The sequence below is a fragment of the Nomascus leucogenys genome, chromosome 2 (genome assembly GCF_006542625.1).
Source record: "Nomascus leucogenys isolate Asia chromosome 2, Asia_NLE_v1, whole genome shotgun sequence".
NCBI classification, from domain to species: Eukaryota; Metazoa; Chordata; class Mammalia; order Primates; family Hylobatidae; genus Nomascus; species Nomascus leucogenys.
In genome coordinates, this window is record NC_044382.1 from 54119489 (window position 1) to 54132075 (window position 12587).

Below are 12587 nucleotides of genomic sequence, written 5' to 3' on the forward strand. Positions count from 1 at the left end.
TAGCACTGGGTTCTCAGAGCACCAGGAGAAGGAGGCAGTAGACAACTTCATTCATCATTCAAGTAGATTCTGCACAATTTTCCCTGATACATGTTTGCTTAAAATAGAAGAGTTGACTGTAAGTTACCCACATTGAATCCACTGACCTTTGTAAAACGTGCCTTGCTCCCAGCATCTTTTCCTGCCCTGGCTCATGTGTACTCCTCCTAGGATGGGGAAGGCAGGATGAGACATTCTCCATTGTTCCTCCAGCTCAGACCTCTGACTTTAGGGGGCTTGCGAAGGTGCAAGTGGCTCCAGGTATCCAGCCATCCCCTTCCAAAAGGGGCAGGATTTATCCCCAACCCCAGCCACACTTCTGTAGTTGCCTCCACTAAGTTCCACAGCACAGTGTGTGTGGTAAGGTAATCCCTGTTCCAGGAGAACAAGCCCCTGGTCCCAGCTCTACCCCACTGTCCTTTACAACCTTAGGCAAGTCATTTCCCCTTGTCTGGGCCTCACTCTCCTCATCCATGAAAAGAGAAAGTTGGACAGATCAATCTCCAAGAACTCAGATTTAGGAATCACCCTGGGAGTTTAAAAGATTGTGAGGGCCGGCTGGGCGTGGTGGTTCACATCTGTAATCCCAGCACTTCAGGAGGCCGAGGCGGGTGGATCACAAGGTCAGGAGATCAAGACCATCCTGGCTAACACGGTGAAATCTCATCTCTACTAAAAATACAAAAAATTAGCCAGGCATGGTGGCGGGCGCCTGTAGTTCCAGCTACTCGGGAGGCTGAGGCAGGAGAATGGCATCAACCCCAGAGGCAGAGCTTGCAGTGAGCAGAGATCTCGCCACTGCACTTCAGTCTGGGTGACAGAGTGAGACTCCATCTCAAAAACAAACAAACAAACAAACAAAGATTGTGAGGGCCTGGATGTGTTTTTACAAAGCAAATAGAACTCGATCTATTTCCCTAAAACCCAGATCCCATGGGAGCAGTACTTTCCTTATCGCAAAGATAGTTTAGAATCTGTGCATCTGTCAAATGAATCCAGAAAACAGAGATGCAGTCCTTCAGGTCCAGGCCTCTGGCCACCACCCAAGGCCATTCCAGGGGCAAGAGCATTCAAAACTTTTTCACTCTCCCATCGTCCTGAAGAATAAATACCAGAGTCCACAAATGCCACTCAACTGGCATTCAATGATCCTAGAATATTGGACATAGAACAAACATCAAATACATCCCCTGAGAGAGGAATTCACTGGCTGGTGGTCATCACAGGTGGTGCCAGCGGTGGGACTAACACCCAGGGATCCCAGCTCCCTCTCCAGGGTGCTCTCTACAGCCTGAAATTTGCTTTCTGTTGAAGAACGTTAACACAATTCCCTGAAATGCACAACTTAATTTTGAATTCTTTCTCTTCTTGATGCATAAATATAAAGTCGTAGTTTGTAAAAATACATAAACACCGAAACTACACTTCAAGCCATATGCTGCTAACCACACCCATCTGCCACCCCAAATTTCCAACATGACTGACTGTCAAAAACTCATCATGGGCAGTTTGCCAAACGCTTCGCAGCCAAACCTTGTTGACAATTAATAATGTTACGGGTGTCTATGACATCCCGTATCAGTCAAATTGATTGATTTATGAAAAACCTGTCTCCTCCACCCTACCCTATTTAAAAATGGAAGGCATGGGATTGAGTTACTAAGAGTTGCAGCCAGGACAGAGATGATTAGGACAAATTCTAGCTCCTAAGAGCCCACAGTCTGGCAGGACAGAGATGCCTTGCAAGCAAGATTTGATAATATCAGACAGACTAAGAAAATTCACAAAGTGCTCCTGGGCTTCAGCAGAGCAGGGAGCACTGCTGGCAGGCAGATTGTGAGGAGGGGGGAGAGGCATCTGAACCAGCCATGGAAAAGAGGAAAGATTTAGGCCCAAGTAGGTGTATGACTTGAGGCCCAAAGGCGAGAATGCACAGTGTACATTCCAGGAACAGTGGGTGCAAGTGGAGCTAAGATTGGAAATGGCTTATGGAAGTCCAACTTTAAGGGTCTTAAATGCCAGGGCAATGACTTTAGCCCTCACTGAAGAAGCAACCAAGGTACTATCATAATGGCAACTGACAAAGAGGGAAAAATATAGACTTTGGAGAAAGACTGTCTGAGGTTCAAATCTTGGGTATTCTGCTTTTCAGCTGGTGACCTTTGGTAAATCACTTAACCTATTATCTCTATAATGGGGGCACAAATCTGTATTTTATAGGATAGCTCCTCTAAGTTATGTATCACTTTTTTTCACTAGTGAGAGCTAATATGTATTGTTGTGTCTATATCATGCATTGTGCTAAACTTTACATGACTTACATCACTGACTCTTCAAAATGACTTTCTGTGGTAGATGCTATTATTATTGCATTTCACAGATGAGGACACTAGGACTGGGAACAGGGATCCCTGATTCATACTGCCCATGGTCAGAGAGCTTTCCACCTATGCAAGGATGTCAGGGAGTTGCCCACAGCCAAATGCCATCACTCAGCACCCATGCCATCTTCGGAAGAGCCAAGCATGTGCTAAGTGAGCATTTCACATGAACTAACTCCAAAATCTTTGCAGCTGCCCCAGGAGAGTGGCATATTGCCTCTCCCATTATATGGATGGGGAAGGTAAGGTCTAGGGAGGATGAGTACCTGTTCTTACCAGACAGCTTGGACCTGGGAAGCTAGGGTCTGGTTCATTGACTTGCACTGCATTGCTTGCCCAGAGATTACAGTTTAATTGCTTAGGGTGGAGTCTGGCATTGGTATTTTTAAAGCTGCCTGGGTGATTCTGATGTGCAGGTGGAACTGAGAACCACTGGCCTGGTGGCAAAGCTCAGCTCTTGACCAAGACTTTAAAAAGGAAGAAATCCAAGCACTTCTCTAGTCATGGGGTCCATGGATTCCCAAACCTAGATCTTTGTTCAGGAAACAGACTGGCTTCAAACAAAATAAAGTCTGAATCACACTGCTACTAGTATTGTTTTGTTCATTTTAAATAAAGGCAGAAGGAGAGATTTTTTTCAGTAATTTAGATATCCTGGTACATTAACAGGAGTGCCCAGGGCAAAAGAAGCTTTTTTACCCATCTGTCAAGTTTGTGTCATCACCTGCCTGCACAACAAATTTTATTTTCCAAAGATATTTAAAAGAATATGAATTGTGGGGCTTCTGAAAACTAGAAAGTGTAGGCTAGTTTGAGAGAACAAAACAAGTTTTCAGCTTCTTTTCTCCCCTTCGAGAATAGAACTACTATCTGAGGGCTCTTGGATAAAACAGAAAAGACACTTTGATTTTTGATACTTCAGAATTAAGGAGATCAGTCCTGAGGATGATTTGGGATGTGAAGGTTCACCTGGCTCCTTTCTTCTGTTTTTTTTGGGGTAGTTCTTTTCCAAGCTAATCAAGGACTCTGTCTCCATGCGTTGCTGCCCCAGCCCTCTGTAGGACCTGCACTTTGTGCAAGTTAATAAACTTCTTTTCTTCCCTAGGCCTGCTCTCCTGGCTTCTCTGTCCCCATGAACTCAGGACATGTTTGGGCACCATGTGAATAAAACTTTCCATGCTTTTCAGAGAAGGTTGTGTTGTCACCTTATTGACACTTCTGGGAGGGGAGGCCATAAGGCTGCCTCCAGGATCAGGCGTGAGATGCTGAGATTCCTTCAAGTCATGAATTTCAAGAAACTGGTGAATTGTTTGGGTGCGTGGCATGAATCAAGGCTCAAAGTGGATCCAGCTTTTGCCAAGGAAGTCTGCCCATGCTGTTGGATAGTGTTCTGTGGTCTGTTCAGAGGTCATGTTTGATGTCACCAAAGAGGCTTTGCCTGGGAAGGGGTAACTTCCAGCCTCCCCCTTGAAGGAGGGGTGCCTGCCTCAGTGTGAAGATGACAAAAAAACCTGATGGTAACAATATTAACTCTAATGATGATGATAATAATAACTGCGACTAGTTGTAAGTCCAGCACTATGCTAAACACTTTGCAACTATTATTTATTTTAACTCTCACCACAATCCTCTGAGGTAGGTTTAGTTTTATTCCCATTTAACAGATGAAAAAACTGAGGCTTAGCTTAGGATATTCAAGTAGATGGTCTCAGTAAGTCACAGAGCCATTTGCAGCCTGAGTCTTTTCATTTCTAAGGCCTGCGACCTTTTGTCCCTCAGGAGTACAGATGTAGAAAGTTGTTTTGTAAATTTAGTTGACAGCTGCCTCTTGAGAGCTTCCTGAGATTGGCTCAGATTTTGTTCTGGAGAGAGAGGAGAGACACACTGCCTCTTCTGCATGACACCTCTTCCAAGGGAAGCAGACCATTCCTCTCCGCTCTCGTGTTCTCTCCTCTGTCAGTTAGATAACACTGCTTCCTTCAAAAATTTCCCGCTGGGCCCTTCACAATCTTATGCTGTAGTCCATCTGATCAATAATTCTCTTAAAACCTTACTAGTTCCAAATATAAAACTAAACACACAATCCCACTAGTGGCATTTTTTTAAAAGCAAGAAACTGCAAGGCATAAAATGTTTGAACTACATGGAATCTTAAAGACAATTTTATCCAAACTCCCCATTTTATACATGAGACAACTGAGGCCTGTAGAGGGGAGCAAACCAAGGCTGGGGAGCAAGTTAGTGGTAGATCAGCACCCCTGCATATCAGCCTCAGTTTACTCATCTCTGAAGTGAGGAGCATAGGGCTGCCGGGAGGATGAAATGCAGTTGTCCCATGACATCCTTAGCTCATATTCGTTACGCAGAGGTGACTACATCCTGGGGAGAGATAATGCAGGCAGGACCATCAGAGGGATGGGGAAGGATTCAAGAGAGAAAAGCAATGGAAACTGGGCTGTGGGAGGGAGAACTGCCAGGGCTGAATGACTCCCAAGTTTCTTGGTTTCAACTCCCATGAAATGAGTCTCAAAGGATGAATAGCAGTTTATCCAGTGGGCAGGGTGGGGAGAGGCTCTGTGCCTGGACAGAGTGGCCTGTGGGCACCTGTAGAGCCGGACGTGTTGAGACACGCAACGCACATCATCTCTTGGACTTTGGTTTTCCCAGTGGAGCACAGACAATCGTGAAACAGGCATCTTAGAAGCAATAACAGCTACAAAAACAGCAGGGAGAGAAAATGAAAATCAATGCTCGAAATAGTGTTCGAAAGACATTTCAACACCTTTGTTTGCTGACATCTCATGAGCTCCATCCAGAGTCTCTGCGTTAATGAAGTTTAAGCAGCTGTCCTCTTCCTTGACATGGTTTGTCTCTGATGTCACCTAAGCTGTGGTCCTGATGGCTGTCCAGAGAGCAGTCCCCTAGCTTTCCTTCGGAGCTGCCTCTTTTATGGCTGTTATCATCTGATGCTGGACTGGAACTGGAGTTGGTGGGAGCAGTAAGACCCATTATCAGAGGCCCCAGAGGGTTTCCAACTATTCATTCCTTCCTCCTTCCAAATTACATTTTAATCAAAGTTTACAAACGTGTTAATTTCTGGCCAAACTGCAGCAGTATGCAGAAATGCCATTTACTTTGGAGTGCTAAACCAAAGCCTGTTTTCTTTGTCCTGCTTTGTTCTTATTTTTAACTTTCATTTGTCCCAATTCCAGAGCTGATCCCAGGTGTTGAGATCCCAGGCCTAGGAGCTCCCTTCTGAAAAGGGTGTGTGTGTGGGACTGTGCACAGACTCTCCGCTCCTCAGTAGCAGAGCTGAGTTGGTAACTTGGAACCAGCATGGCTGAAGCTTGCACACTGGCAAATCTGACTTTCTGCCCATGTCCCCAAAAGGGATGCTGTAGATGTGCAGGTCTCAGTGTCCCAGTCCTGCCTAGTCATCTCTCCATCGCACCCTTCCCCACTGTACAGCAAACTGTTGGCACATTGGAAACCATGGGGGTACTTCACCCAGAAATCTGGCCTCACACACTCCCTGGGACAAGAGAGTTTGGCACCATGGGATCTCAAGGTGCCATGAGGGGTCTGTTTTCTCCATGTTGCCTTGAACTTGCCTAGGTGAAGAATTAATTGCCAGGTAGGATAGGCTGCACAGCATCAAATGTAAAGCCTGACCTACACCTTAAATAAACTCTGCATGTGCAGTGTCATCTCGCTTCATCTTTCCTACATCCTTGGTGGCCCAGAAAGGTTCAGACATGTGCTCAAAGTCACACAGCCAAGGAGGGATGGATCAGGATCAAGAAACAGGACAGTTGCCCCCAGAGGCAGTGGGTAAGCTTAACCCCGGTGTGACTACTGTTCTTGGGGAGTGGCTGTGGCATGTCTACACTGTGTTAGTTATTGAAGAATTAGGACTCATTTTCTGAAATACTTGTGAGCTGCAGAAAGAGTGAGGGGGTCACCCTGCAAAGGCTGGGCTCTCTTGAAAAGGGATGCAGGCAGCTAGTTGGGGAGGGGGGCTACCGGAGGAAAGAATCTCCGATGGGGAGGAGCCCCAACATAAGGCCTTGGAAGGAAACTCTCAAATGACTTGAGTTCACTAGCCCGGAGGAGGGAGAGTAGAGAAATATCTGAACTGGTTTAAAGAATCCGTGGAAAAGGAATTAGCTAGTTATGCATGTCCCAAGTATGGAGCCATTATATAGCAGCAAATTCTGTTTTGATATAAGGAAGGACCTTCAAGTATTTGTGATACCCAAATGTGGAACTACCCGACTCAACTGGTAGTGAGTTTCCTGTCACTGGAGCATCCTATCAAAACTGAAACTGGCCGGGCGCGGTGGCTCACGCCTATAATCCCAGCACTTTGGAAGGCCAAGGTGGGCGGATCACGAGGTCAGGAGATCGAGACCATCCTGGCTAACATGGTGAAACCCTGTCTCTACTAAAAATACAAAAAATTAGCCGGGCGTGGCGGGCGCCTGTAGTCCCAGCTACTGGGGAGGCTGAGGCAGGAGAATGGCGTGAACTCGGGAGGCGGAGCTTGCAGTGAGCCAAGATTGCGCCACTGCACTCCAGCCTGGGTGACAGAGTGAGACTCCGTCTCAAAAAAAAAAAAAAAAAAAAAAACTGAAACCACCTGCCTTACTTAATGAAAATTCGAGTACTCACTAAGTGCACTGGGGGTGGGAGCAATGATAGCCTTGTAAGTGTAACATAAAACTGAGCCAAAGTTTTAATTAATCCCAGGACTTTGGGAGGCTGAGGAGGACAGATCACTTGAGGTCAGGAGTTTGAGATCAGCCTGGCCAACGTGGTGAAACCCTTTCTCTACTAAAAATACAAATTAGCCAGGTCGTGGTAGCGCATACTTGTAATCCCAGCTACTTGGGAAGCTGAGGGGGGAGGGTCGCTTGAACCGGGGAGGTGGAGGTTGCAGTGAATGAGATAGCGTCACTGCACTCCAGCCTGGGCGACAGAGCAAAACTCTGTCTCAAAAAAAAAAAAAAAAAAAGGAAAATGCAGGATGCAAAAGTATGCATACATCATGACCCTAATTATGCACATACATTTATTTATTCCGTGTTTGTCTCATAAGAACTATTGAAGACAACATGGATGAACACACCTGCATATGCACCCCATATGCCTAAACAAGTCTTGAAAAATGTGAATGGTTATTCCTGGGTTGTAGGATTGTAGGTATTTTCAGTTTTTTACTTTATTTATTTTTTCCAGTATTTTACAAGTTTAAAAAAAAAGTCTCTATAACAAGGCGGGAGCCCCCAGAAGATCCGAAAGCAGTTGTTGGAATGCCTTAGGGACTCAGTGATGATTAGTTCCCTCTCCGCCTGCTTTCTCCCCATCTGCTTACCCCTACCAAATGAGCAGATCATGCAGGTCATTCTAGACAATGGGAAGTCAGTGCTCTCAGAGGGTCTCCTGCCCTCTAGGGGTCCTGGGGCCAAGAAGCCGCTAGGGGTGCAGACCACCTTATCACTGATCACTCTCTTTTGAAGCAAATGAACAAGCACCTTCCCCAGGTTGAGCCAGGATCCCACCAGGTGTGAACCTAAGGAAGTGCTTGTCTGTCACTCTGGAAACTGGCTCAGGAAATCCCAGGTCTCTGAGAATGACTTCCAAACTCAAAATGCCTTGTTAAACACAATTGCTCTGAATTCATCAGCTCAAGCCAAGCCTTGTCATAATCCCCAGAATCACAATGAGTGAAACAGGGGGTGCTGATAACTCCGGTGTGCACATCAGGTTTACTTATACTTTTATAAAGAGGTTATTTGCAAAAGTGCAGTTAATCCCATCATGCTTTATAATTTAAATGTCACTAGAAATGATGGCTGACATGCAACTGATTAACAGCAGCCTTTAGTGCCAAATTAATCAGCATCTAATCCAGAGGATGTATTAAGATGGAATAAGATTTTGAAAAAACATCCCTCCTTCCCAGCCCTCTCTGCTGTTATTTCAATAGAATGCCCAACTTTCCCATGCAGTTTGGGAGTTTGACTAAAAGGTATGTTTGAGTACTTTTCTTACATAGAAAGGATGCACAAATGATAAACTGTCAAAACAGAAGTGTGATTATCCCCTTTGGGGGAACTGAATTCCCTCCTCTTCCTTTGATGTGGCTGGGATGACCTGTCAATCATTCTGCCCAAAGATGCCTGTTGGGGGAGGTGGGTGAAGCCACATCCATCTATCTCCCAACATTCTAGAAAGATAAGCCATGTGTTGACAGTCCCAGGAGTTCTGGTCCTTCTGAAGGTATAATACATTTTTGATTTTACCTTTGATTTGGTGAGTGACCCTGTGTCCTTGCAATAAATTCTTTTTTTTTTAAAGAGTTAGCCAATGCTTGTTTTCATTGTTTGACAAAAAAAAGAGTCTTGATATAAATGTGTTGAGGGAAAATGATTCTAAAGTATTGAAAAGTTCTTTAAACAAACAAAAGATTAAAGAGTTAAAAGAGCTCTCCTCCCCAGGATTTCTACTAAAAATAAACAATATTTTCAAGGAAAACATGCTGAAAGAGTGGAGGATTTTCTCATGGGTCAGCTGCCATCTAGGTGTGAGTGAATTTTTCTACCTTCCTTATCAAAGAGTCTTAATGATATTCTTCAGTACTTCCTGATTCTTAAACAAGGCCCTGGGGCTGGAGAGCAGGCATCAGCCCTAAGCGTACATTTTAATATCCTTCGCGAAGTTTTATCTTTGTTTTCCAGCATCTTTTGCTGCTCCTAACTCTGGGACCTTGGGATGTTACCTATTCCTGCAGGTGAGATCTCCTTCCTTACAGCCCAGGAGTGCAGGAGCCAGGGTGAAGTTCTGAGGGTGACTCTTGCCTTCTAGTCTGGAAGAGACAAGATGAGACTGCTGACCTCCGTGGGCCTGATTGCCAGGCAACCCTCCGGCAAGGTCACCTTTCCTACCACCTCCGGCTATTCATATCTAAAAACCTTGCTCTCTGCCTTTTAAATGCATTTCCAAAGGTTGTAGTACATGAAACCGATGACTTAGCTCTCTGAGAGCTCAATTTTGACTTTGTAAAATTGAAAGCAATGGTTCCTATGTGGGGAAAAAAAGTCTCTTGAAACAAAATGAATAATTACATCATGCGTTCAGTGATTATTACCAACATGTGTCAAAAGTGGGACTCACATGTCTTTACCATAATCCCCCATATTCAGTCTCCCACCTGCCGGAAGCTCAGTATTCTCAAAGAGGCAGCTTTCCTACTGGAAAAATGTGACTTCTCCTGGGTCTTGAAGGCACAAATCTGTACCCAGAGGTGCTATTATCCAGGATGGTTGTTTTCAAACTTTATGTTTTTCTTTTCCTTTCTTTCTTTCTTTTTTTTTTAAAGCAGCAGAACCTTAATTTCAAATGATATATTATGCAAACAGACTCTATTTACAGCTGGAGCAGACTAAACAATGATTTCCAACAAGTGAAGGTTAGCTGACCTAGATATTTGCATATATTTAAATAATATTCCAATTCTTTATTACTTTCACTGTGGAAGGTGAAATGTTGATGTTGTACTTCTCTGCCTTGATTGATCTCTCTCTCTCTCTCTCTTTTTTTTTTTTTTTTTGAGATGGAGTCTTGCTCTGTCGCCAGGCCTGAGTGTAGTGGTTCGATCCTGGCTCACTGCAACCTCCGACTTCCTGGTTCAAGCGATTCTCCTGCTTCAGCCTCCTGAGTAGCTGGGATTACAGGCATGCGCTACCAGGCCTGGATGATTTTTGTATTTTTAGTAGAGACGGGGTTTCACCATGTCGGCCAGGATGGTCTTGATCTGTTGACCTCGTGATCCATCCGCCTCGGCCTCCCAAAGTGCTGGGATTACAGGCTTGAGCCACCGCACCCGCCCTGATCTCTTGATTTCATAGGTCAAGGTAGAGTGGTTACCTGTGACTCAGATAAGCACTCTGTTCAAAGCCTACCTGCTGGGATCACAAGAGACCATGACCTGGGCATCCTCATCTTCCTCTTTTTGATGTAACCAAGTTTCACAGAAGTTCTTGGTCAAGTAATAATGATGCCCAAGTTGGATCAAATGCTTGCTGGGTGCCAGACACAGCTGCATTTGCCATCTTACGCAGTACTTACAACAGTCCCAGAAAGGAGGCATTATTTTACTATGGATATTTTACTGATAAGCAAACTGAAGTTCAGAGAGGTTGTCTAACTCACACAAGATCACAGCAAGTAAGGAGCACCCTGCGATCTGTACCCTGGTGGAGAACTTTAGAGCCACACTTGTAAGCACCACCACCTGGAGCTCCGCAAATCCTAACTGGGTGCAGCAATAGCAAGTCCTCTTTCCCCTTTCCGCTTCCTTCCCTTGTGGTTCATCTCTGTTCTTCCCTTCTCTCCTTCTCCCTTGCTTGGAGACAGCCTGATCAATTTCTTCATCTTACTAGGAGACCCAGGGGCTGCTAACACCCACTCTTTTGCTTAAATGGAAACATCACCAGGGCCAGGTGCTGGCACGCACTCTGGGAAAGATAAGGTGGAAAGTTTACGCATCAGAGCTTCCAAGGAATGTGCAGAGAAAGTGATTTGTGATGTGTGATTTGAAACACCAAACTCCTTCTGGGCTCAGAGCTATGTCCTACCTCTGGGAGCTGCTGGATCTGTCTCTGCCCTCATGGCTGGGTCATGCATGCCTATTTTAGGAGGAACTCTCCTTTTAAGGAGAATCCAGCTGGCAGATGTTCCTCTCCAGCTTCCTGCAGGCCCAGACACTGGGCTTCTGTCAATGTCAGCCTGAGGTGGAAGCAATGCTGGCAAATAGTTTGCCCAGGTCCTAATGCTTCCAAAATCCTGTTGGTCCACCAAATTCCTTCTTCCCATTGTGCCGGCAAGGTTGCTTCCCCCGACTGCACCCCAATGTTTCCCCTCTTCCACTGTATCCCGTGGCTGCTGTCATAGGTCTCCCATCTCCTTCTAAACGTAGCCTGGTCAGATGGAAAAGGGGAGGCTCTGACAGCAGGAAACCTGCTCCCACATCCCTTCCTTTACCTCCAGTTCCGACATAGCACAGGGCAGGGCTGGTCCCAAGCTTAGGTTCAGTGGCAGGCTCAGGGGTGGCACACTGGTGCTCTGGCAAGACCAGGTCTGGAGATGAGCCTGGGGGCAGCGAGCATACTGGTAGCATCCGTAGCTTAGGCAGGGAGGTCACATGACAGGAACCAGGCAGCCCTGTGGACCTGGGCAGGCAAGCAGAAGAGAACGTGAATTTTCAGAATATAGGATGTGGGAGGCAGTCAGAGGTTTCTAACCAGCACTTCGTTTCATTTGTCATGACAGAATGGACCCTAGAATCTTTAATGTCCCTAGAATGACCCTAGAATATCTCCTGATTCTCAGTGACTCTTACCTCTTAACCATTTCCTTGCTCACTCAAAGTGAATTTCCCCATCCCTCTTCTCAGATGACATGTGACTTATTCCAGCCGTCCCAGCACAGTCCATCCTGTCTCCCTAGTGAAGACTTAGGCATATTTCCTGTGCACTCCCTTTCTCCAGCTCAACTCACCATGGGTTATCAAGCTCTTTAATGGTGGGGGCTGGATCCCAAGCTTTTGGGAGCTGCACCCAGCAGTCTGGAGATCCTGGTGGGGATGGGTACCTGAGGAGAGTCAGCAGCATCACCAGATGGCAGAGAGCCTAGTGCCAGTGGCCAGAGGGCAGGGACAGGGCTATTGACTTGAGCCACACAGCGGAAGCAGATATCGGAGGGATGCACATGGAAAAGCCTCACTGTTGGTCAGAACTCTCCGGCAGCAAGTGGCAGAAACCCACCTCCGTCTGGGTTAAGAGATAGAGGGGATTTGTTGGAAAGCACTGGGGTAGCCACAGATGGGAAGAAAGAGTTGCTTTCCGTATATCTCTCATTGTTCCTGGGCCCCCTTCTCTCATCCCCTGGAAACACTTGTCTGGAAGGGCCCTGGAAGTGATGCCTCCTAACACACCATGCACTGGGCATCTCACTCACCTCATCTTGTCCCAGCCCTGGCAGAAAGCCCCAGCCACACACCCCTAGACCTCCAGCTCCAGCTGAAAACGTCTCAGGGAAGCACCCTGTTGGCTTGAGTCACATGCACAGCTTGCGTCTCAGTTTGCCTCACACTTAAGTGGCTGG